The 23,216-nt window shown below is 40.6% G+C and overlaps 1 protein-coding gene across 6 annotated transcripts in view; it reads left to right on the forward strand.

Annotated features, from left to right (window-relative positions):
- The window catches only part of FOXP1 (forkhead box P1), a 569,779-nt gene that overhangs the window by 73,908 nt on the left and 472,655 nt on the right, over nt 1-23,216 (forward strand). For all 6 annotated transcript variants that reach the window (XM_008571751.1, XM_008571756.1, XM_008571760.1 and 3 more), the window contains exon 2: nt 14,162-14,291. The gene's annotated coding sequence lies outside the window, so the exon portion shown is untranslated. The remainder of the gene's footprint in view (nt 1-14,161; nt 14,292-23,216) is intronic.

The following is a 23,216-nucleotide window of genomic DNA, read 5'->3' on the forward strand; positions in this document are numbered from 1 at the left end:
GGGGGCAACACTGAGGGTTGCGATCCGTTGCCGGACACGGAAAAAAAAAAAAAGACAAAAAAAAAAAAAAAAAGATACATTTCTGCATCAGAGAGCATTGCTGTGAGGAGCCAAATGAGAGAATACATGTCAAGGGCTGAACACCACACTTGGCACATAATAAATGTTGAATAAATGGCAGCTATTATTATCGTCTTATTGGCAGTCCTCCCAACTCCTACCTGAGGCTTAGGCCAGTTTTGTTAAGATTAATTTAGTTTCCAAAAGAGATGTGCTAATTGGATTATTACATTTTCATATGTTTACATCTATATATACATGCATGGCTTTGAAATCTACACATGTATATATTTATCCATTTAAATTTCTCTCTTAAAAATCTGTGAGAATTATACTTTTGAGTCATTGAACCAGGATGAGATATTTTTCAAAAAGATTGTTGTAAGTGATCATTATGTAGGCCATCAAAATGGGAAATAATGTAGAAACAGACATTAATAGAAAAACAAAAAAGAAACCCAGTGTTAAACAGGGCCACCAATAGACTGTATATTTTTATAACCTAGGTATTTTAAAATATTGGTACTGGCCTGCATTGCTTAGGGGTGGATGGCACAGACAAAGCTGTTTTGGGGCTGGGGTAAATATTTTTTTGATTGATGCTACAACTTGTAGACTTGTAATCAGGAGTGGCTTATCAGTAGCTTTTCAAAATCTGACAATCTACAAGGAATGCCCCAATGGAGGAAATTTAGTACTCTGTGAATGCTTTTACAGTTGAATTCCACACACATGAATTATGACAAGTGAGGCTGACTACACTGTGGTTTGTTGTGTCTGGTCTGGTTCCTACTTTTAAAGTTGCAGTTGCGTTTGGTCATTTGAAGCTTATTTTCACAGTCTGGCCAAGCCAGCATGGTCCCTTGGCTCTGCAGGGGACACAAACCGCCAGCCTTTAAGTTAGAGTGCTCAGTAGATAAGCATTTCAAGACTTCATTGCATCATACAAAAGGACTTATGGGTTTATTTAACATACACGATTTGACTTAATTTAGATATTTAATGGGGAAAAAAAAGCCTTTTATTATCACCGAAGGAAAGAATTGCCAAACATTATGAGACTTAGTTGAAATATTATAACGGATGTACAGAGTGCAAATATATTTCACTGCCTTACATAATGGGGTGTTTAATAATAGTTGTTTCTTTAAATTTAGCACATGTATCTCAAACATTTGCACTTTGTAAATTATATGCTGTGGTTCAAAAACCTCCATTTTTTTAAAAGAATTTGTTTTAATGAGGTATGTACTGATTTTTTAAAATGACCTTCAACTTTGATTTATGTATATTTCATGAGCCCAGATTTGGGAGTCCATTGCCAGGAATGAACACTTTCCATCCTGTCCTTTTACACACATAAATATGAGCAGTAGCTGGGCCTTCTGACCTGGTTGGCCAAAGCTCTGTTGAACATTTCACTTGGTAGGCACCGACCTCCTCTGCAGATCTGGGGGCAGGGAAGAGTAGGGAGGTTACTTACAATACCTGGGCAAAGGTACATATTGGTGTCTAGGAAGAAGCCCTTCCATCCTGTACCTCCATCTTCAGCAGGAACTGGACTGGCTCCAACTGCAAAGCCTGAGCCCAGCTGATTCTTACTTTAGGGTCTATTCCTGTTCTTCCAGGAGGTGATGAGCTGTTATGTGTTGAATTGTGTCCTCCCCCCCATTCATATGTTGAATTCCTAACTCCTAGTACCTCAGAATGTGGCTATATTTGGAGATACGGTCTTTAAAGAGATTAAGTTAAAACGAGATCATTAGGGTGGGCCCAAATCCAATGTGACTGATGTTCTTAGAATAAGGGGAGATGAGGACACAGACACACAGACACACACCCAGGGTAGACTAGACCATGTGCTGACATGGGGGAAGACAGTCATCCACAAGCCAAAGAGAGGAGCCTCATGATCTCAGATTGCTAACCCCAAGAAACTGTGAGAAAATAAATTTCTGTTGTTTAAGCCACCCAGTCTGTGGTACTTTGTCATGGCAGCCTAAGCAGACTAATTAATACAGGAGCAAAACAGAATCTACACAAGGGCAGGTATCATTTGAAAAAGTCTATTTCATATTATAAAAGGTGTTTAAATATGGCAAATGATGTGTTTAAATATGGTAAAATCCATGCGGAGAGTGGAGACCTATTAGCAGATGCCGAAGTAATAATCAGTGTGCTGGATGCAGTGCCGGGGGTCTTGTGTTCATCATCTCTTTCAGTCCTTACCATGATCCTGAGAAGTAGAAGCTATTGTTATTTCCATCTTATAAGTGAGGAAACTGAGGCAAGGAGGCTCACTGACCTCCATGGAATACCAGCCAGGGTAGGAGCTGGGATTCAAAGCCAGGTGTCGTTTTCCAGACCTGTCCAAGTTGTGGCTTTCCCAGCCCTGGGTGATTGGGGACCAAGGAGGGGTGGTTGTAGGGTCTGTTATGATCATTGGTAAAATATATTGGGGTACATTCTCTTAGACCATATTTAATCTCCAGAGAGAGGCTAGTAATGATATTATCCCCTCATATGACAGAGCACTCAGCATGTGTGAGCCGTGATTGAAATGTTATACACATCTGCCTGTTTTATACTCCCAGCTGCCCTAAGCAGCTTCCCCAGAGCTTCCAAGTGGTCCACACCCGGGCAGTCTGAGTCCAGCACCTGAATCCCTAACCACTAGACAGCAGTTCCCTCTTGAGAGGCCAGTGCCTGCCCAGCACCTGCATCTGTCATGGGTGTGGGGGAAGGAGGGTGGCTGACATTTGGGCTTTTAAAACATAAAAATCTTTGTATTTTATCCCCCTTTATTATAAAAGTGATTTATGATAAATGTAAAGAATTTAAAAAACAAAGCAAAAATATATAAAAATTATTGGTAGTCCTACCCCCTACAAGGAATTACTGCTAGTGTTTTTCTGTCTGCCTTTCTAGTCTTCCCCCACTGTGGAAATATACTTAATGTAGCTATATATACACTAATACCTTTATGAACAGTATCATTTGTTAGAAAAAAGCAAGGACTTTGGAATAAGACTTGGGGTTAAATCCTAGCTTCCTAGTTACTATACTACCTATGTGACTTTGGACAAGTTATGTAATTTCTGTCTGTCTCCATTTTCTGTCTTTAAAATGAGGATAATAAAACTTCATTGGGTTTTGTAGTAGCCTGCTGTATATAATGTGCTCATTTGTAGCAGCTGGCACATAATAAATACTCAAAGCATAACTTTAAAAAGAATCAATTTTTTGTAACACGTTTTTATTACTTACCAACATATTCAACAAACATTTAGTGAACAGGTATGATTTGAGGATCATGTTTCCTTCCTTGTCCTTGTTTATTTTTACAACACTTTTTAATGGCTGCATAGTATTTCATCATGAGTATGAATCATAATGTATTTAGTTTTTAATGGATCTTTATTTTTCTCAACTTTTATATACTGATAAATGTATTTTATATGATGTATTTATTTGCAACCTTGCAGGTGAATTTTCCTCAGTGATTGCTATTTTCTTAGGATCCAATCCAAAGAGTAAGGGGTAAGCAGGAATGCATGGTTTTGAGTCTGTCAAAGGTGTGCCAGTTTATCCTGGCCATGGGTGAGAGTACCTGCTTCTATTTGTGAAACTTTGATGTAATATTAGATTGATGGGCACAAAAGAAAACTGAGGCATAATTATACACTGTGAGCTGCTGACCCAAATCTGGTATCAGAAAGGATGATTTGAGATTTGAGAAAAGAGAGCAGTCCAGGACACCAGTGTTCAATTAATTGTTTGGTCCAAGCAAAGATGGGAGCAGCAGCTCTCAGGCCTGGACCCCTTACTGTGGGCCAGGCATTGTGTGCAGTGCTCTCTAGTTGTGTAATTTAATCTCCTCAGCAGCACTTTGAGGTTGGGACTCTCAGTAGCCCCATTTTACAGATACAGAAACAGGTTTGGAGAAGTTATGTAATTAGTCCAGAATCACAAGGCTGCTGTATGGCAAAGTTGAGAGCTGACCCCAGGTGCTTTGACTCTTAGTGCCTGCTCTTGTCCCAGGGTATTGGAGATGGGCTGGAAACCTGGACACAAGAGCCAGCACAGAGCCAAAGCCAAAGGCGAATGTGGCGGCTGGTATTGGAAAAAGGGCCAAGAGGAGCCCCTGACAAAGTTACCAGCTTGTTGGAAAAGAAGACTTGGGCTTTGGCTAACACAGGAAGGTGAGAAGGGGGACCTGGTGTAGGGAGAGTGTGAGGATTCGCATGGCAGATATGGGGCTGTGGGGACAGGAGATAGAATAACATCCCATATACTGCTTTGAGGTTTACGTGCATTATCCCACTTAATCTTCAAACCACTACCTGACATAGGAACTGTCATCCTCTCCATTTTATAGCTGGGGAAACTGAGGCCCATAGAGCCTACCCATGGGTGGCACAGCCAGCATCAGGCCCCTAGCAGCCAAACCTCGATACACTGTGCCAAAGCAGACCAGGAATTAGAACTCAGTGGAGAGTTTATAACCTAGGATGTATTTGTTGGAAGTGATTGCTCCCTCCTTTTGAACTTTGAAAAGCGATTGTCTGTGGAATTCATCTGGCAATTAATCATGTACTCCCTGTGACTTGGTTCTCATTGTTGTCTTGAAATGTTATTTAAATTGCCCATTGTTATTTAATTTCTCATGCTGAGAAGCAGACTGTGCCTGGGTGTCCTCCCACCTCGCCCCTATACATGGGTACCACAGTGAATCAGAATGGGACCCCATAAATGTTTGATGTGATTTCATTTTGGAGGCTTCCAGGTGGGAAGCGATAATGTCATCCTTTAGACTTTAGGCAGGTGACATTTGTGGAGAGTGTTTTAGTACGTTTTGTGTTGCTGTAACAGAACTACCTGAGACTGGGTAATTTATAAAGGAAAGAGGTTTTTTTTGGCTTATGATTCTGGGACAGTTGCGTCTGGCACGGGCCTCAGGCTGCTTCTACTCATGGCGGAAAGTGGCAGGCAGCTGGTGGGTACGAGCAGATCACATGGCGAGAGGAAGCGAGAGAGAGAGAGGGAGGGAGGGAGAGGTACTCAGTTGTATTTGGTACTGGTGAAGAGAGGAGACATGGGATTCAGGTAGATGTGGCTCTGTCACTTACTAACTGTGGTCTTGGGTAAAGGACTTCACTTATCCAGACATGGTTTCCTCATCTGCAAGATAATAGTACCGTATTTGCTTGTGCCACCATTATAAGGAGGAGTAAGAGTGTGGATGAAAATGCTGCGTAGAGAGTCCGGCATGCAGTGCAGTAAGGGCTTCATCGTGACGCACTCAGGAGAGTGAATGTCCAAAAGTCCTCCCTCTCTGTGGAGCTCCAGGGTGAAAGACCAGTGTGTTCCTTCTTCTCATATTTACCACGGACGTTTCACCACTCTGACTCTTTGACACTTTTCCTTGTTGCTGTGTCCTCATCATCAGCTCTTCTCTTGGCCTCCTGAGACATTTTCAAACCACGTCATTCCACACCCTGGAATGTGCACCCTTCCTTTCTCAAAAGAGAATGTGGCTTATAAAACACTGGACAACTCTGTGCCTGGTTGTTTTCTTCTTTTCTACTTATAGTTGTGCTTAAGTTTTGTTTTTTGTTTTATTTAGTAACTTTATAAGAGTTGTCTGGAAGTTCTTCAGTCATTTCATTAGTCATCTACAAGATTGAGGAAAAATGACGTTGAGGCAGCGGGTCAGATGAGCATGGCTTGCTGGTAACCCTTTCCCCGCTGAGTCACCTGTCTGTTCAGACAACTAAAAGCTGATGTATGCGTGGTGACTACTCACTGGCCAACGTCACATTAATTTGAAATTTCCTTTCTGTTCCTTTTAGGTTATGAAAGCTTGGATTCCTTTGTGGGGTTTTTGAAAGCACTCTAAATACTGTATTGATTGGATTATGTAGCCTGGAATTCTCCGTTATCCCCTGAAGTGGTGTTTTCTAGTATAGGCATAAAATTGTGATATGGTATTGCTCAAAAAGATGGGATTCAATGCTGTCATTTTATAGGAAGGGAAACTCAGCCTCTAAGAAGCTCGGTGACTTGCAGAAGGTCTGAAGTTGCTGGCAAAGCTGGTGCACAAGGTTGATCTTCCTACTAATTTGTCATGTGTACCCACTCCCCTGGGCGTTGTGGCCCTTCTGCTAAAAACAACCTGGGAAACCATTCATTTTGGTTCTCCTTCATTGATAGAAGAGAAGATCTGAATGTTGGGGATGGTAGCTGCCTCCAAATGCCCTTGGCTTCTTCTGACCCTCCTGTCCAGTGTATCACTGAAACATGTTATAACCTTGGAAAACAAGTCTGTATGGTATATTTGTACTCTGATGTCTGTGTGTTCTGTACATTATCCATCTTGAATGATGGATAAGGTGCCATGTAGGGTTACTATGCCTTTTAATGTCATCTCCTCCCTATAGTACCATGATAATGAAATAATAATTCTTAGTAACTGAGGATATTTATCATATTATGGTATCACAAATGTAATTTTGTTTACTTGTTTGGTTTTAACTTGAGCTTAGAAGATTTTGGTCAGTGGTATTATTTGTTTTAACAAAGAGTGTGGCCTCTTAGTCCATTTTCTGCTGCTATAATAGAATACCACAGACTAGGTAATTTATAAACAAAATAAGTTTATTTGGCTCATGGTTCTGGAGGCCGGGAAGTATAAGACCATGGCACCAGCATCTGATGAGAGTCATCCCATAGTGGTAGGCAGAAGGTGGAAGTGAGTACATGAGACAGAGAAAAAATTGGGCCAAAGTCATTCTTTTATCAGGAGCCCACTCCTAGTTAGTTTCAAGATAATTAACCCACTCCTGTGATAAGAGCATTAATCCATTCATGAGAGCAGAGCCCTCATGACCTAATCACCTCTTCAAGGTCTGGCCTCTCAACTCTGTTACAATGGCAACTAAATTTCAACCTGAGTTTTGGCAGGGATATTCAAACCATAGCAGCCTCTATTTTTATTCCTTTAAGTAATTTGTAATTAACCTCAAAGGCCTCTGGTAAGATGGCTTTTGTTTCTAGTTGGAATATTGGGACACAGAGAAGTCTATGGAAGAGATTTGGCCCAACCGTGACGGAGCTTCACACTCAGCTCCACAGAGGATCTTCTGATGACTCTACGTAAACAGCACTTTTATATCCTACTTCAAGGACCATCAGTCTTATCAAAAGATATTTTTCTGTTTTTTTTTTTTTTCTTTTCTTAATTTTTTTATTTTTCTCCTTATCCAATAATAGAGGGCTTTTTGTTTTCTTATTGGAAGCCACTACTTTTTTCCTATTTGTAAAGCAGGCAGACATCATCACAGAAAACAGGTCCCAAAAGAATTACAATTAATAACGTGGCCTAATTGGTTTCTTTGGAACATTGTTTTCTTTTTCCTTCCATATCAGCTGTTACATATGCTGGTTATATAACCTTAACTTTTCACAGAAAACATGAACCTTATCAAATAACAAGACTGCTTCTGGTGTCCTTGCAGCTAACTTCTCCTAGAGTGCTCCTGCTGCGGAAACTGAGGCTTAGGTTTGATCCTCCCTGCCTTCTTCAGGACCCACCATTGTAAATTTTTTTTCTTAGTAACATCATCATTATGATTGTGATTCTTGTCCTCGTCCAGTAGAGCTCCTTAGTTACCCGCAACCCAGTTCAAGCCTTTAAACAAATACACAGGGATGTCATAGGTGTCTCTAGTGTGAAGATGAAGTGCTGTAATTTGTTTACCACCTCGAGTTGTGTACCACAGGCTGTGGAAAATCTGTTTTGAATTTAAAAGTGTGAAAAAAACAAGTGTGCTAGCTATCAAAAAAGCTCTCCCCTCAAAGTAAACATGTTTATAGAACCAGACTCAAAACAAAATACTTGATAAACCCAGCCTATCAAAAGAAAGTAAACATGTTTACCACAGAAGCCTTATAAGGAACCCAGATGGCAGCCAGCTATCTGTTCACTTGACTGTCCTTCCAGGGAGCTATTGAGGCTCCTCTGGGCATCAGGGACAGCTATATACCACTTGCCTGGCTAGCAGCCCGCCTGCCTTGCCCAAGCCCTATTCGATCAGCTGAAGCTAGTTTCCCAGTGGGAATGGAAGGTTTGTGTCTTGTGCCATTGAACTGAACCAGGAGTGGAAAGTATTTGCGAAATTGATCCTGGAGTTTGCATGGTTCTTAAATAGCAACTTTTCATAGATTGGGTGCCAAGTGGGCTTACAGGGACTCTTCCTGGCTCCCCAAAAGAGTCCCAGGTTAGTGTCACATCTATTGGCCTTCTCTGTCCCAGGCCCTGTAGGATATACCCATGAATCACACCCAGCCCCTGCCTCACCAATCTCATTCTGGTGCAGGAACCAAAGAGCTCGAAAAAGAAGTCAGTAGAAAAGACAAGGTCATCCTGAGTAGTAGAGAGGTTTTCAGTGTCTTGGGTATCACAGAGTAAGCCCTTGATGATGCAAAAGAGACGTAGTTCAGAAAGGGGAAGGTGGATTGTGTGCATGGGGAGGATTATGGACTTGATGTGGTAGTGGCATGTTTCAGTGCAGTCGAGGAACAAGTTCCCAAGGGACCCAGTGGGAGGTGGCTTCATGGGAGGTTGTTAGGGGAGAATTTCAGAGTTTAAGGTCTTAGAGATGGAACAGTTCTAAGGGATGGTGAGATCCGTGTTCAGGTCATGCCCTTGCATTTAGAGGAAGTAGTAGCTATTAACTAGCACACTTAATAAGCCCTTAATGTGTATGGACAAATATCCTAAGAAGAACTTGACCAAAGTCACAGTCAGTGGTAGAGCTAGGATTGAACCCAGGCAGACTGTTCCCTAGGCTATGCTCTTAACTACTGTACTAGACGGCTTCTAGAGTGGACTAGAAGCTTTTAGGAATAAGGAAGTTAATATAAGCAGGCATGTATTCACTCATTCAACAACCAAAAAAATTTATTTGAGTGCCTTATCTCTGCCAGGCCTGATGTAAGCCTTGGTCAGTATGTTGGAAGAACCATCTTCATGGTTACTGAGATTGACTGAAGTGACCACACCAAAGGGATCTAGACAGAAATTGTGAACAAGATACTAAAATACCTGAGAAAGGTGTGGAGGAGCATCCTCGACATTTAGAAGTAAAATCCATGCAGCCGGGCTGGGAGCACTGTTCCCTTATGTGTGGCCATGAAAGAAGGGTTTTGAAGATTCTTGGAATCACAGTGGAGAGGGGCAATGGTATTTTCCTTGGGGGTCATGATGGGTAAAGTGCACTGTCGGCGAGCAGCATTTTGGCTCAAGAGAGGAATTAAAGAGGGCAACTCCTTCCTCTTTATTTGTCTGAGGTTGAGGGTGTGGAGCAAGTGGCTTCTGGAAAATGAGATAGGGGCATCTTTATGGAAAAAAAAGCTCTAGATTCATCAGGGTGTTGGTAATAAAGGGCGGTGGAGAAAGGTGAGCCTTGGGGCCAAGGGGTAGGAGGAGGGGAGTGTCTTCAACACAGAGGAAGGATTCTGGGGTGTTCTGAATGGAAGGGGGCTGGATGGTGGTCTGTCTCATCCTTGAAGAGGGAGGTGATAATACAGGATGGGGCTTCCAGTGAAGTCAGTCATTTTCTACAGCAGCGTTCAGACATAGGTGGGGGAGTGGGGCTTCAAGGTTCGAGTGGAATGTTCGGAAGATTCTTAGTGAAAAAGTGGAAGATTCTTAGTGAGCAGTAAACAAAAAGGTTTCTGGTTGAGCCTCAGAACTGGAAAAGCAATTACACAGAAACAGTATTCCCCATGTGTCCTAATTAATCTAGTGGGTTTACTTAAAAACTTGTTTTTGAGCATAGATACCAACAGGTCCTCTGGTGAGTTGAAAGATGTCTTACTAGTGAAGGCTTTGTAAAAGTAATAGTTTGATTACTTTTTAGAAAAATGATTAGTTCTAGGGAACTTCAATTGAAACGGCATTGAGTGGGTTTGCCAAAGCCATAGATGTTGATGTAGTGACCCATTTGGTTAAATCTGGGGGCCTTTTTTACTGGAACTTTAGAACTTAGCTATAAAGGCAGATGCTTATTTAGGGCACACTGGAGTTGTTGTTATTATTGTTATAAAAACAGAAATATTATTTATTTTTCTTTTCCTAGCCTTGTCAATTGAAGCGGACTGGCATTTTATTTATGAACTGACAACACATACCTTTTTTTGCAGCTGATGTGCTTTTTGAACTGGGTTCAGCATTATCAGAAAGTTATTCACAGGAGTTGGTGATGGAGTCTGCTCCACCCACTTCTGTTCCCTTTCTATTTTGGTGCCATTTGCAACAAAGGGAACTAAGTAAATGAGAGACGAGTTGAAGCTCTCACAAATGCACTCCTTCGTATCAGGTTGTGTAACCCATTAGACACAATGGGCCTGCTCTTCCTGTGGCTCATGGGACCTGAAGGAACATCCGGGTAAACCCCATGAGGTGGCCTTGGCCGTGGGGCTCCCAGGTCTTCTGAGCAATCACTGCATTAAAAAAAATCTATAAATATATATGTGTATAAGTCTATATATTCATATGAACCATATATACATTTGTGTATGTTTATGTGTGTATATGTATACACAGACATCTATACATACATATTTATTTACTTTAGGTGTGTATATAAAATTCCAGATTAAGCATTCTCAAACCAAGGGAGAGCCAGTGGACAAGACATTGAATTTGACTTTTGTATCAGGGTACCTGAGGGAAATAGATGGCTTCTACCTCTCTGAGGCCTGAAGGGACAGGGACAGGAACAGAGAGGGTAGTGGTGAGTGGCACCTGGAGAGAGTTGTGGTATGGAGTAGGCTACCTGGCAGAGGCTGTGATTGGTCAGAGAGGGACTCAGACCACCTGCAGTGCCCAGTGGAACAAGGAGCTATGGGACTGAATCCCCCATCTTCTCTGGCCTCCTGAGAAGAGATCTTCCATGAGTTGAACCCAGCTGGAAGTCAGAGGGCAGCCTTCCAGGACACAGAGCAGGGTCGGGGGGATGGCAGGTGGAGCATCTGGAGAAGCAGATGGAAAACCATCTAGTGCATTTTGTTCTGGAACACCTTTGCATGTTACACTGCTGTACTCACCCAGGTAATGAGGGTGAGAGGTCAAGGTGGGAAATGAGGTTCCAAATCTTCAGGGTGCTTAGAAAACATCTAGCTTTAGAACAGCAGTTCTGAAAGTGTGGTGCTCAGACCAGTAGTACCAGAATCACCTGAGAACTTTCTGGAAATTCTCAGGCCCCACCTTGGACCTACTGAATGAGAATCTGTGGGAGGGGCCCAGCAATCTGTGTTTTATGAACCTTCCTGGAGACTCTGGTGCTTGCTCAACATTGAGCATCGTTGCTGGAGGTCTGTGAGGTACTGGAGGCTCAGCAAGCCATGTCTCCCTCCTAATATGACCACAGGTAGCATGCTCATAATGCCCATGTTCAATGTGTAGTCCATGTCAGTCCCCTGCTTGAAATTCTGCAGACCCCATTGCTCCCTTTAGAGGATAGCCATTCTTCAATAGAAATGGAATAATGGATTACATTTAGGCCGTGGGGGCTAATACCCAATGTGGTTTATTCCTTTAAGTTCCAAGTTCTCCTCTCAGCTGTGCAGAAAGTTCCAGGGCAGGCAGCAGGCTTTTGGAGGTTGTTTTTGAAAACTAGATGCAAATGCTCCCTGTGCTGTTGTTGTTTTCCGGGTGCCTGGCAGTGTTTGGTAAACAACTTGATTGCTAGGTCCTGGCCTCAGGGAACCACAGCTGCTCTTTCTAGCTCCCTGCAGACTTTTGTACAGAGCAGGGATTGCTTCAGAGAAAAACAAACAAGGGAGAACAAAACAAGAAAACATCACTGTTGTTTTGTTGCTGCCTCTACCTGTTTTCCCAGAGCTGTTTAGCAACCGCAGGCCCTGGGCTTTTGGTTCCCTTGCTTTCAAAAACAAGGCAGGTCTCCATGGCGTTCCAGGCTTCTTTCTCCATGGTTAGACTGTGGCATTTGGGGTAGCCACAGGACTTGGAAAGCCTTGGAAAGGACTTAGTAGCCACTGCCAGAATGTGTGCATTTTAAAACACATAAATTAAAAAGGGAGAAAGCTTCATTCTTTCTAATAACCCCCAAGATGGTAATCTGGCTTTTCAGATCTCTAGAAAAACAGATTGGATATGGCACAATGAATGTTTCAGCACTTCTAGGCTTTTCTCTAAAATGTTTTAATGGGCTTTTAATTTATTACAGCTCCTGATTAGCAGGGTTAAGGCAGGGTTACTGCTGACCTCCTTGGCCAGGGTGCTCCTGATGCTGCAGTGAAGGGGAACAGAACAAGGGCTTGCCGGTGTTTCTGGCCAGAACTTCCCAAGGCTGAGCCCCCAGGGGCTCACTGAGTTCCTAGCCCTAAAGTAGTTAGAAAGCAACACAGCACTCTTCAGATCTGCATCTCAGTTACCTTGGGTATCTGGTAAAAATGCAGATTCCTAGAATCTTACTGAGAATCTCTGGACTGTGGAAGGCAAGAATCTGCATTTCAAGCTGGTGCCTCAGTTGCACATGCAAGTTTTCTGATCATGGCCTTGGTCATTGATACTGCTGCAGTGTACATAAGTGAGCTGGGGTACAAAGCAAGTGATGGTGCTGCCAGGTTTTTAAAAATATGTTGAGACCTGCGTGTTGTTTTATTAATAGATCTACTTTTCATTTACTTACAAGTTCCTCATTATTTTGGCTTTCCTGTACTTTCTTAAGTCAGAGAACATTCTTCCTGCAGTCATTTTCTTTTGACATGAAATAAAACTTTTAGCATGTCCTTCTGTTTATCTGAAAAAAACTCATATTTCACCCTCATTTTCGAAAGATAGTTTTTCTGGGTATACAATTCTGGGTAGACAGTTTTTGCCTCTGGGCTGTATTGTAGATAATTTATTTGGGTATCTATCTTCTCTTCTGGGAAGTGTGTGTGTGTGTGTGTGTGTGTGTGTTTTAGCTGCTGTATTTCTCATTTCTACAGCTCAGAACAGTTAAATATTTTGGTTAGTTATAGAGCTCCATGAAGAATGGAATTCATTCTTTCATCTGTTGGATTCTTTTTTTTTTTTTTTTTTCTTTTTTTTTTGTCTCTTTCTGTGTCCGGCAACAGATCGCAACCCTCAGTGTCGCCCCCGTACCGGACCGGGACCGGCAACGGGATCGCAACCCTCGGCGTTGCTCCCGCGCCTCGCTCAGCCAGTGAGCGGGAACCGGTCTGTATGTGGGATCCGAACCCTCGGCGGGAGCGCCACCATGCTCCCAAGCGGCGCACTACAGCAGTGCGCCACCTGGCCGGCCCCATCTGTTGGATTCTTAACAAAACACACAGAAAACAAAAACATTTCCACAAATCACAGTGGTGATTTGTCCTTTATTTTTGGATGATGAGGAGACTAGAATCTTGAGATGTTAAATGACTGTCTTGGGGCCACAGGATTGATGGTAACACCAAGTTCAGAATTTAGGCTTCTCAACTTTGAGCCTTGACCATTCCACAGTATGTTCTCTCTTGATGGAAATATCCTCATGAATTTGCCCTTCCTGTAATTCATAACTATTTTAGAAATAAAATAGAATTATATTGGAGGAAAAAGTCATGGTTGCCTTTCACTAGTTTTAATGATCATTATTATTATTTAAAAATAATCTTAAATCATTATTATTTAATAGTTTCATATGGTTTTTTTAATCCTCTGGTAAAGATAATTTAATAGGAAATGGTACATTTATCCATGTAAGATTTGAGTTAAAACAGCTTATGAACACTTTATGATGGGATAGTTTTGTAATACTCAAATATTTAAAATATTTAATACAAAGTCCACAATAAATAATAACCTTCCAGTGTACATGTTGAAGTAATTAGTAAACATATCTTTCAGAACAGTATTTCCGGTTCATATTTGACAGCATCACACTTGAGGTATTGACATACCCTCATTTGAACGGTGTTTTCCCCCACCTCTAGATTCTATGTCTGTCTTGCTGTTTTCAAGTTTAAGGAAGTGGTGGTTTTAGAAGTTACATCTTAGTTATGTGTAAAAAATATTTTTGTGTTGCAGTGTCCCAGAAGCTTTTGCTGACAATTCCAGTTTCCGAACAAAACATTTCGGCGATGGTGAGGGCTTTGATCCCTTCTCTGATTTGTTTTCAACCATGCACGGCTGGATGTGATGCCTGCTAGTCGAAAGGGTGAGTGAATGTTTGTGGTTATTCATCTGAAAATTCACAAGACAAAAAGTCCATCAGGACAGTTGCCCACTGAGGATGAGACAAAGTTCCGGGGATATCACTTGCATTCAAAAACCTTTTCTCAAAAACGGCGCGATCCTGAGAGCTGTGAGCTGTGATACCAGAGTATTGACTGCATTTCTGAGAGGTGAGTGAATGTTTGTGGTTATTCATCTGAAAATTCACAAGACAAAAAGTCCATCAGGACAGTTGCCCACTGAGGATGAGAGATTCTCAGCTTGAAGGAGGGGACCAACTGTCATTGTTTTCTCTTATAACCTTTTCAGATCATTCCTATAATAATCTGAGAATTTATACAAGACATAAGGCACAGGAGAACTTTTTTTGTTTGCTTGTTGGTTTTATTCATACTCTGAAGGGTGAACTATCCAAATTATGGACCACATACACAATTAAATGAGTAATTGCTTTTTTGGTCAGCTTGGTGGATAACATGAACCACCATGAAATAAGACTACAATTACTTCACCTTTAGTTTTTGGGAAAATTTAAATCTTATTTGTTCATTGAGATGGTCCCGTCCCAAGCCTTCCACATGATTAGGGCATTGAGGAAGCCAAAAGCTTGGAAACTTTAGGTACTCAAAGGTTTTCTGAAAGACTTCTGGTCATTTTTTCTATTATAGTTTACCTCCTCAGAAATCAGTGGCTCCTCTTTAGTAATGAACATTGTGACTTGCTGTTATCAGAGACAATAATTGCTTGAGGCCAGGTGTTTGGGTGAAAACTCATAATTCGTTGGTAGCTTTGTCATAGAATGCGGTCAATTTTATGGGGAATCATATAGTTCCAGGTTTTATAATGAATGGCATTTGATGGTACAAGCTTTTGGCATAAACTCATCTTATTTGTCTTAGGAAAGTTGTATTCAAAACAGATTTTGTGGAATGGAGGGAAGTATGGAGTGAAGCAGAAAGAGCACTACGTTGGAAATTGGGAGACCTTATAGTCCAGATATGGGGCAAATTAGTCTCTCTTTTGATTTCCTATATTTAAAATAAAGCACTTGTGATAAGAAAAATGCGGTGTAAGTACACAATGGAATACTACTCTGCCATAAAAAGGAATGAAATTCTGCCATTCATAGCAACATGGATGAATTTAGAGAAAATTATGTTAAGTGGAATAATCTAGGTATAGAAAGAGAAATACTGCATGTCCTCACCCATAAGTGGGAGATGAAATTAATGAATAAAGAAAAAAAAAAAGGAAGAAAGGAACACAGTCAGAATAATTCATTGAACTTTCAAAAGGGAAGAATGGAACTGAGGCTACCAGAGGTGGTGGGATAGGGAGAGGTGGAGGAGGGGATTAGGGAGAAATTGGGAAATTGGTGAAGGGCCACAAAAAAATGTTTATATTGCGTAATGATAAAATATATATGCTCAAGCAAGTTAAAAATAAAATAAGTAAATAAATAAAGCACATAGATTAGAAAATCCTATTCTGTCAATACTACCAAGGCCCTAGAAGTGGTCTGTTTAAATCACCTTGGTTTACAAATGGGACAGCTGAAACCTGTAGAGTCTAATTGGGATGTCTAAGTCCCTGGGCTTGGTCAGGACCCGATACTAGTTATTTGGATGCCAATCATTGATTCTTTCTAGCTTATCTCAATTACAGAGATTAAGACATCCAGCCCATTCAGCTTAGTAAACCTCTTTTGATGATATGTGTCTAAGACATTGTAATGCATTCAACTGTTTGGACCAGATTTTTAAAGATTTTATAACTAGAAGTCATTTTGACAAATCCTTCCAATTTCATAGATTTTTAAAAAAAATAGCTTTAGTGAAGCAACTAGTCCAAATATCAGAGACCAGGTGATCCTTCAAGAGCCTGTTGGCTATACAATTTACTTTCACTTGGGCTAGTTTAACTAGTTTAACTAACTAGTTGTACTTTGTATTCCATTTTGCTGGAGGTAGAAATAGAGAGGAAAAAAATCCAGTCTTCTGTCTTCCTTAAAGTATTCTTTCTTTCATTGGCAAGAAATAAGGCAAATAGTAAACAGTAACACATAAGGCAAGGTGTCTGCAGTGAAAAGAAATGGCTAATGGAGTCATGGAATTTTAGAGCGGTTGGAGAACTTCAGTCATTTTATTAGGTGGTCTTGGGCAATTCTTTTGGTTCCCTCACCTTTGAACTTCTGATGTTTTCCATTGCTACACAGCTATGATAGACTTTTGTGAATGGTCTGTAGATTAGTGAGCAGGTAGAACATGTTAGGAAAATTTATATCTTTGAGAATCCGGGTAGTGTTGAGAACAGAGCCTGGGTCTGTGTCATGTAACCATGAGAATTCATAGATGTGGTTGGAATTCTGAAGGCATTAAAACAGCAACACACTTAGGTTTTTGGTTACCTGTCATCTCTGTCTTCAGTATTGAGAGAGTCTGACTGAATCTCACAATCATAAAATTGATGTATGAAATTTAACAAAACCACATGAATGGATTTATTGAAGACTAGGCTTATTTTATTCATTAATTTCAGTTGGGTAAGGCCCACTATTTGAAAAATCAATCCAAAGAACTATAATGAAAATGATATCTCTTATTTCAGAAAAAAAGTGCTATTAGGCCCAGTAGAATACTGATTTTTTTCTAAATAAGGAAGTGGTTTGTATTTATCGGACTGTAATAAACTTCCTCTCACTGTATTTTTAGTAGGAACTAGAGGCATCCAAAATCCTATGAGCTGGAGCATGCGTTCTGATTTTCTAGCCTCCTCCCAAATTTTCCTCAAGGCACACCTGCAACATTTGCTCAAAGAACTAAGCTCTGTGATGTGAGAACATGGCCGTCCATGCATTAAGCATCTGAAAGCTAGTTAGTTCTTCCATTGTCAAAAACTTATTCACAGTCCTGTGCCTTTTAGAACTTTACAGTTTATTGAGTAACCCAAAGAAGTACCAATTAATTGTTACAGCTGGTAATTTGGAGTCTTTAGTCTTGAAAAGAGAAGCATTTCCTGGTAAGTGTCCTCCTGGGAGAACAGGGTCAGAGTCACAGGGGTGGGTGGCCAGAACAACAAATCACCTCACTCTCAAATGCAACAAAATGGAACCATGAGACAAAAGGTTTGCACAAAGAGATCACTGTGGCAAATTTTTTAAGGTCAGAAAATGAGTAATGTACGCAATTTATGTTGTTGATAAGCATGCCTGTCTAATAAGTTAACTTAGGGGCAGGATGCAGAGAAAGAAGGGCTGAGCACTTCAGGTCTCTATGCCGTGGTTTGTTAATGCAACCGTTCACCAGGAGAGAATCACCAGGAGTTGGCTGCTGCTTTCCCGGTGTGAAGCTGTAGTTGATATTGATACCTACATGATGCAAATCATGAGACTCCTAGGGGAAGAGTGGCTAAGTTTGCTGCATATTTAATAGGCAGTTGGCCAAAATGTTATTAATAAATGTGATAACAACAGTCTGTATTTGCATAGAGTTTTCCTGAGAAGAGTTGACTGGAACTGCTTGGGCATTGCACTGTCCCTACCAATACTACATTGTCCCTTGTCGACAGATCTGGTATAAGGGTGTAAGTGTCCTGTGACATTGTTATGTCTTATTTGGCCACAGTTCCTCTTTTGATCTCTTTTATAATCAAGTTTCTGGCTTTTGACTTACTAGGAAGAGGTAAAAGCATGGCAAAATACATCCTTCTCACTTGACTTGGTAAGGGGCTATTTTTTGGCTGAGGGCTCCTTGCTTTTTAAAATAAAGCTCAAGAATGTGGATTTTTTTTGTCATGGGTTTTGGGGTGGGGTGGTGGCAGTACAGCTTCCAGGAGAAGGTGGTTGCAGCAGGTAGGTGCTTTGGGATAAGAATGCTGGCTGGAGGGCTCCCCTTCTGGGCCGCCTTGTGCTGTAGTCTGTCCTTGGGTCTAGCTACTCTGTTGTGCTAACTTCCAGTCCCTGAAATTTTGACTTTGAAAAGTAATTTTAACAATTTAATAAACTACATAATATGTTTTATAAGCTGGAGTGAATGATCTTAAGTATTTTGGTCTCTTTCATAACACAATGAACCTAATATTGGTAAAAATACAGATCTTCACTCACACCATAAAGAGAGGCTAGATTTAATAAGCAGTTATGAGTGCTGGCAGCTGCCTATCAGATTGTATAACTTGGGCCCCAGCACGCGAAGACAGTGTCAACTTACATTTTATCTCCAAAGTATTTTCTAGGTGTTTATTTTGCCTTTCTCTCCAGTCCCTAACCTAATACAAGTAATGTAATTGGCTGAATATTTTCCACATAGCTAATTGGCTAGGGGCCAAGGTGGAAATGGTGTCTGGCTTGATGAAGATCAGAAATTAACATGACATTTACGTGGAGGTAATGGAATATATTAGTAATGTAGTAACTCAGGATGGTGAGAGAGCGTGTCCATCCTTCCCCGCCCATATGAGCAGCAGAAGGAGTTCTGAGGGTGATGGGAGAACCTCCATCCTCTTCCCAGACCCCAATACCACACAGCAGTGCCAGCCAATCCCTATGTCACATTCTTCAGACAGAATTGTAAGACAAACTAATGAATGGTTCCGTTTGTCATTAAAAAAGAAAATCCACCAACCGCTGTTGTAAGATTAAATTCCAATTAGAAGATTGCATTTAATTCGGAAGCTATAACATTGTTCTAATGAATTCTGTTGGAGGTGACAGTTTATGTGAGATAAATTTATATGGTGTAGGTAGATATAAATTCATTGGATAATGTTAAACATGTTACTTCATATATATTAGCTGTGAAATTTATTCCTTCTCTAGTTATGTCCCCAAGGAGGTAGAGTCAGAGGGAAAAACATATCTTCAAAGAAAGAACCCTTTCTGTCCTTTCAGATACTTGCTCTAAAATAGCCTTTTCTCACTTTTATTTTTCAAAAAAATCTGTTAAATGTCTGCATTAACTGAATTTATGATTCTTGGTGTATGCTATTTATAAAATTGAATATAGGTTTATGATATAGGAAATTAGTCTAGGAATGAGAATATGATCCAACTTTGTAATAAAGGTAATCTGCATTTATATTGCAGATATTTCCATTCCTCTCTAAGCCCCTTATGGGATTATATACACATTTTTCTGGACATACAAATTCACTGTAGAGTAAACTTTTAATGTATCAGCAGGCTTTTGTTCACATGACGCACAAAGTATCAAACCTTTCGCTTAAATAAAGGGTGGCAAACGTTCTTGACACACTTTCGATTTTATAGTACCCCTTCCCCGAGCCATTTCTGTGCCCCTGGCAGACATCATTAATTGATCACTGTCTCTTTTCTGCTAAGTGTGGATGTGGCCTCAGAATTATTCCACTTAAATTCTTGTAGGCAAGCAGGAGTGGGGCAATTGAGTGACCTTTGTAGTTTGTCTTTGCATACACAATACTTAACCGCAGTATCTGGCACATGGTGGTGAAACAGTTCGTGTTTGTTATACTCATGAAAGAATCTTACAAACAATTTTGTCAGTGATCAGGTTGTGTAATGGTTAGAGTTTTGACAACATGTATGTGCTATGTTCATTTGATTTGTTAGGCAGCTTATTTTCTACCCTTTGTCTGGTTTTGGTGTTATGCGTGTGAAACATTGCAGTTTTGTAGTGGTTTTTTTCTTTTTCAATTTCTGTTACTTTGGAAAAGACAAGAAAGACTATTCTCGCCCTCTTTTTACCTGTGCATAGGCTCTAACATAGCAAGGAAGTGGTGGTGCAGGAACCAAACCCAGACTTTCACTCTCTGAGTGCAGTTTCTTACTCAGAGGGGGGCTGCATATGTGCCAGGTGCTGACCGGTGCAGGCCATGCTTCTTACAAGTTCATTTTGCAAATTAATCTTGGTTTTTATCAATACGCTGAAGCAAGCTGTACCAGGGAGAAAGGCATTCAGCTATTATATTTCAAATGATATCTTCCGTGATGTAAAATTCTAGGAACTTAGACTACATTGCATGTTGTTTCTGAAAATATTCTGTTTTCTGTTAACTTGGTTCGACTAATGCAAAAGAGTCTAAAGAGAAGGAAATTTCCATTCAGTTTGTATGTAGGCTGCTGAGCTGCTTCTTGAGAATTGCCATCGTTTTAATTCCTTCTTAAGGAAAAATGAGCAGTGACCACATTTAAGCTATCATTTAGTTAATGTACATTTTATTTCAACATGTTGTTATTTGTGTTGGTCATGGTAACCATAGTTCTGGAAAGTGATTGTAGGTGAACGTGTGAATTGTTAACCTCTTGGCCTATAGGATATGGTTGATCTTGGTCCAGGATGACAGAATCAGCAGGCCTCCTACCATGGCTTTTTCCAGTGGTGGTTCTTAGATTTTCTGCACATGGTATTCTGTGCAGGTCCATCCAACTGATTGGTATAGGGTCACAAAAATGAATCTTTTTATCCCTCTGTGTTCTATGAGATTTTAGTGGTATTTGTAATAAATAATTGTAGCAGCTGTTCATTAGGCACTTATTTTTCTTATACTGGTTTAAGTATTACGTTGGTTATCTCAATTAATACTAACAGCATTTCAGTGTTCTGGATATACTTATTCTGGTTTGGCAGAAGCTCAGAGCTTAAGTCACCTGCTCATAGCAAGAGTTAGAAGTGGGTTTTATCCCAAGTTGGGCCAATGTCAAAGCCTTTGTCTTAACCATAAGGGAATGCTACCTCCTCGTCTTTGAATACATTCCATCGTTCTTTAAGGTCTTTTTATTTGACTCAGTCAAAGAAGATTTTGTAGTTTATTGTTGTCTTTATGAAAGAAATGGAATTCAACTCATTTAAAAATGCAGCTTAATCTACAGACAGGACTATTACAGAGCCAGTGATATAAAAAGGAACAACCTCTTCCGAAATTTTTTCCCAGAATATTCCTCACCTACTGGTCTTTTCCTTAATCTAAAATCTCCCAGAATTTATGCCATAGGATCATGTCAGATGCCTTCATTCCCCTTCTAAAGTGAAGATGCTCCTGTTTGTGGCCACTCACGGAGTCTCTAACATCTGAACCCATGAGTTTTCTTCCTTGATGTCAGGAACAGAGCCACATAGGAATAGCAGGCAGCTGCTCACAGGAATGGGTGCAGGAAGGGGACACCTTGACACTTCTTGTGGCCAGGGCAAGAGCAAGACAGTGGAAAGATCAAGACCTGTCACTTTGTCAGATCATTTAGGGTCTATGGACTGCAGGGACTTCTGCTCTTCCAAGATGGACTTGCAAGCCAGATGGCCAGCAGGCTAGTTTTAGGTATGTACTGTGGGATTTTTTTTTTCCCCCTACAAGATGTGCATTCAGTTACTATTAAGGGAACTTTTCACTCATATTTTTTAAAGTTGCATATTGAATTATGTAAGGGTGAAATGGCATGTCACTTGCAATTTTCTTAACAAATGTTCAGGAAGAAAAAAAATGGGGCAGAATCTTGATAATTCTAAAATCTGTGTAATGGGTATACGGGGTTTCATCATACAATTTACTTTTTACTTTTTGTACTCTTTTATTATTAAAAAGGTGTGTGTTGTGGTGGGGGGGGGCAAGGGTTTTATCTAGCTCACTATCTAGTCTAGTGGTTGATAAGTGAATCAAAGGATAGAACCAGGTCTCTGCATCCCAGTCCTCTACCCCACCCCTGCCAGCCCTCAGCTGCTGGTAAAACTTAGTTGATGTCGAGACTTAGGGCAAGGAGATGCTAACCTAATCAACCAAGAGTTGAAGTCATTTTCTGGACAATACAGATAAAATGGCTTTAACCTGATGTATGAGCACTCCCTGACTAACCTATAGAATGACAATAGCTGTCATAATTGAGTATATGGGACATGCCAGGAGCTATAGTACGTGTGTTATAGATTTTTCTCTCTAATCTTCTTGTGACCAGTGTTGGAAGGGAGTAGAGGAGACCCGAACCCATGGCCTATCAGATTTTCTTCTCCTCTGCCTCCAAGTCCTTGGGGTCTTGTTTTTCAAAGTACAATCCCAAGACTGCCTGGGAAGCGTGTTAAATACAGATTTCTGGGTCCACACCCAGACATAGGCTCATAGATTGGTTAGGGAGAGCTTGGTCTCTGAAGTTGGAGTGGATAGTTTCAGGTCCTAGCCCAAGGTCTCCCTAATAGTGTGACCGTAGCCAAGTCACATCTCCTTTTAAGCCTCAGTTTCCTCATCTGTCAAATTGGGGCAGTGATAGCATTCACCACGTTGGCTGTGAAAAGTCCCTAATATAGTGCTTGGCACCTTGTAAGCATTAGATATATGTTACTTTCAACTGTGTTTTAACCTTTTTGAGACATTTGCGAACACCCTGATATAACTGAGAATATTGAGGCTGTATCAATGAATGCTCCAGGTGGCACTATTTGGTGGATAAAATTTAAACCTTACTTATCCTAAAAGGGTGCTTTTTGTGATTATTAAAAACATTTTCAAAATCGGTATTACACTTTTTACATAGATGTTTGAAAAAGAATTCTGTCATCAAAGTGTATGAGAGTTGACAAGTGTAAATATGTACTTAGACAGTTTCAAGAAACGTGTATTATTTACTGATCAATGTAGTGTCTCCTTTGGAGCCATTACACTCAGTCATTTCCTGTCAATCTCTCTGCGCTGCTATAATCAGACTATGGATATGCATATTAAAATATAAGAAAGTTATTGTGCATGTGTGGCAGCAGCTTTTTAATTGTTAATAATGTTGCTGCTTTAAAAAGGTATCAGGGTAGTTTACTCTTACGATGGTTAATAGAATGCAGAATTGCATCAGGAATTAGCAGAACCAAACCTCAGGCTGGTGGAAAATGAGGCCTGAATGGTACCGATTGGTGGGTGTCTGTGTTTCCAGTCAGTGCCCCAATTACCAAAAAAT

Source organism: Galeopterus variegatus, unplaced genomic scaffold (assembly GCF_000696425.1).
Source record: "Galeopterus variegatus unplaced genomic scaffold, G_variegatus-3.0.2 Scaffold44, whole genome shotgun sequence".
In the NCBI taxonomy this organism is placed as follows: domain Eukaryota; kingdom Metazoa; phylum Chordata; class Mammalia; order Dermoptera; family Cynocephalidae; genus Galeopterus; species Galeopterus variegatus.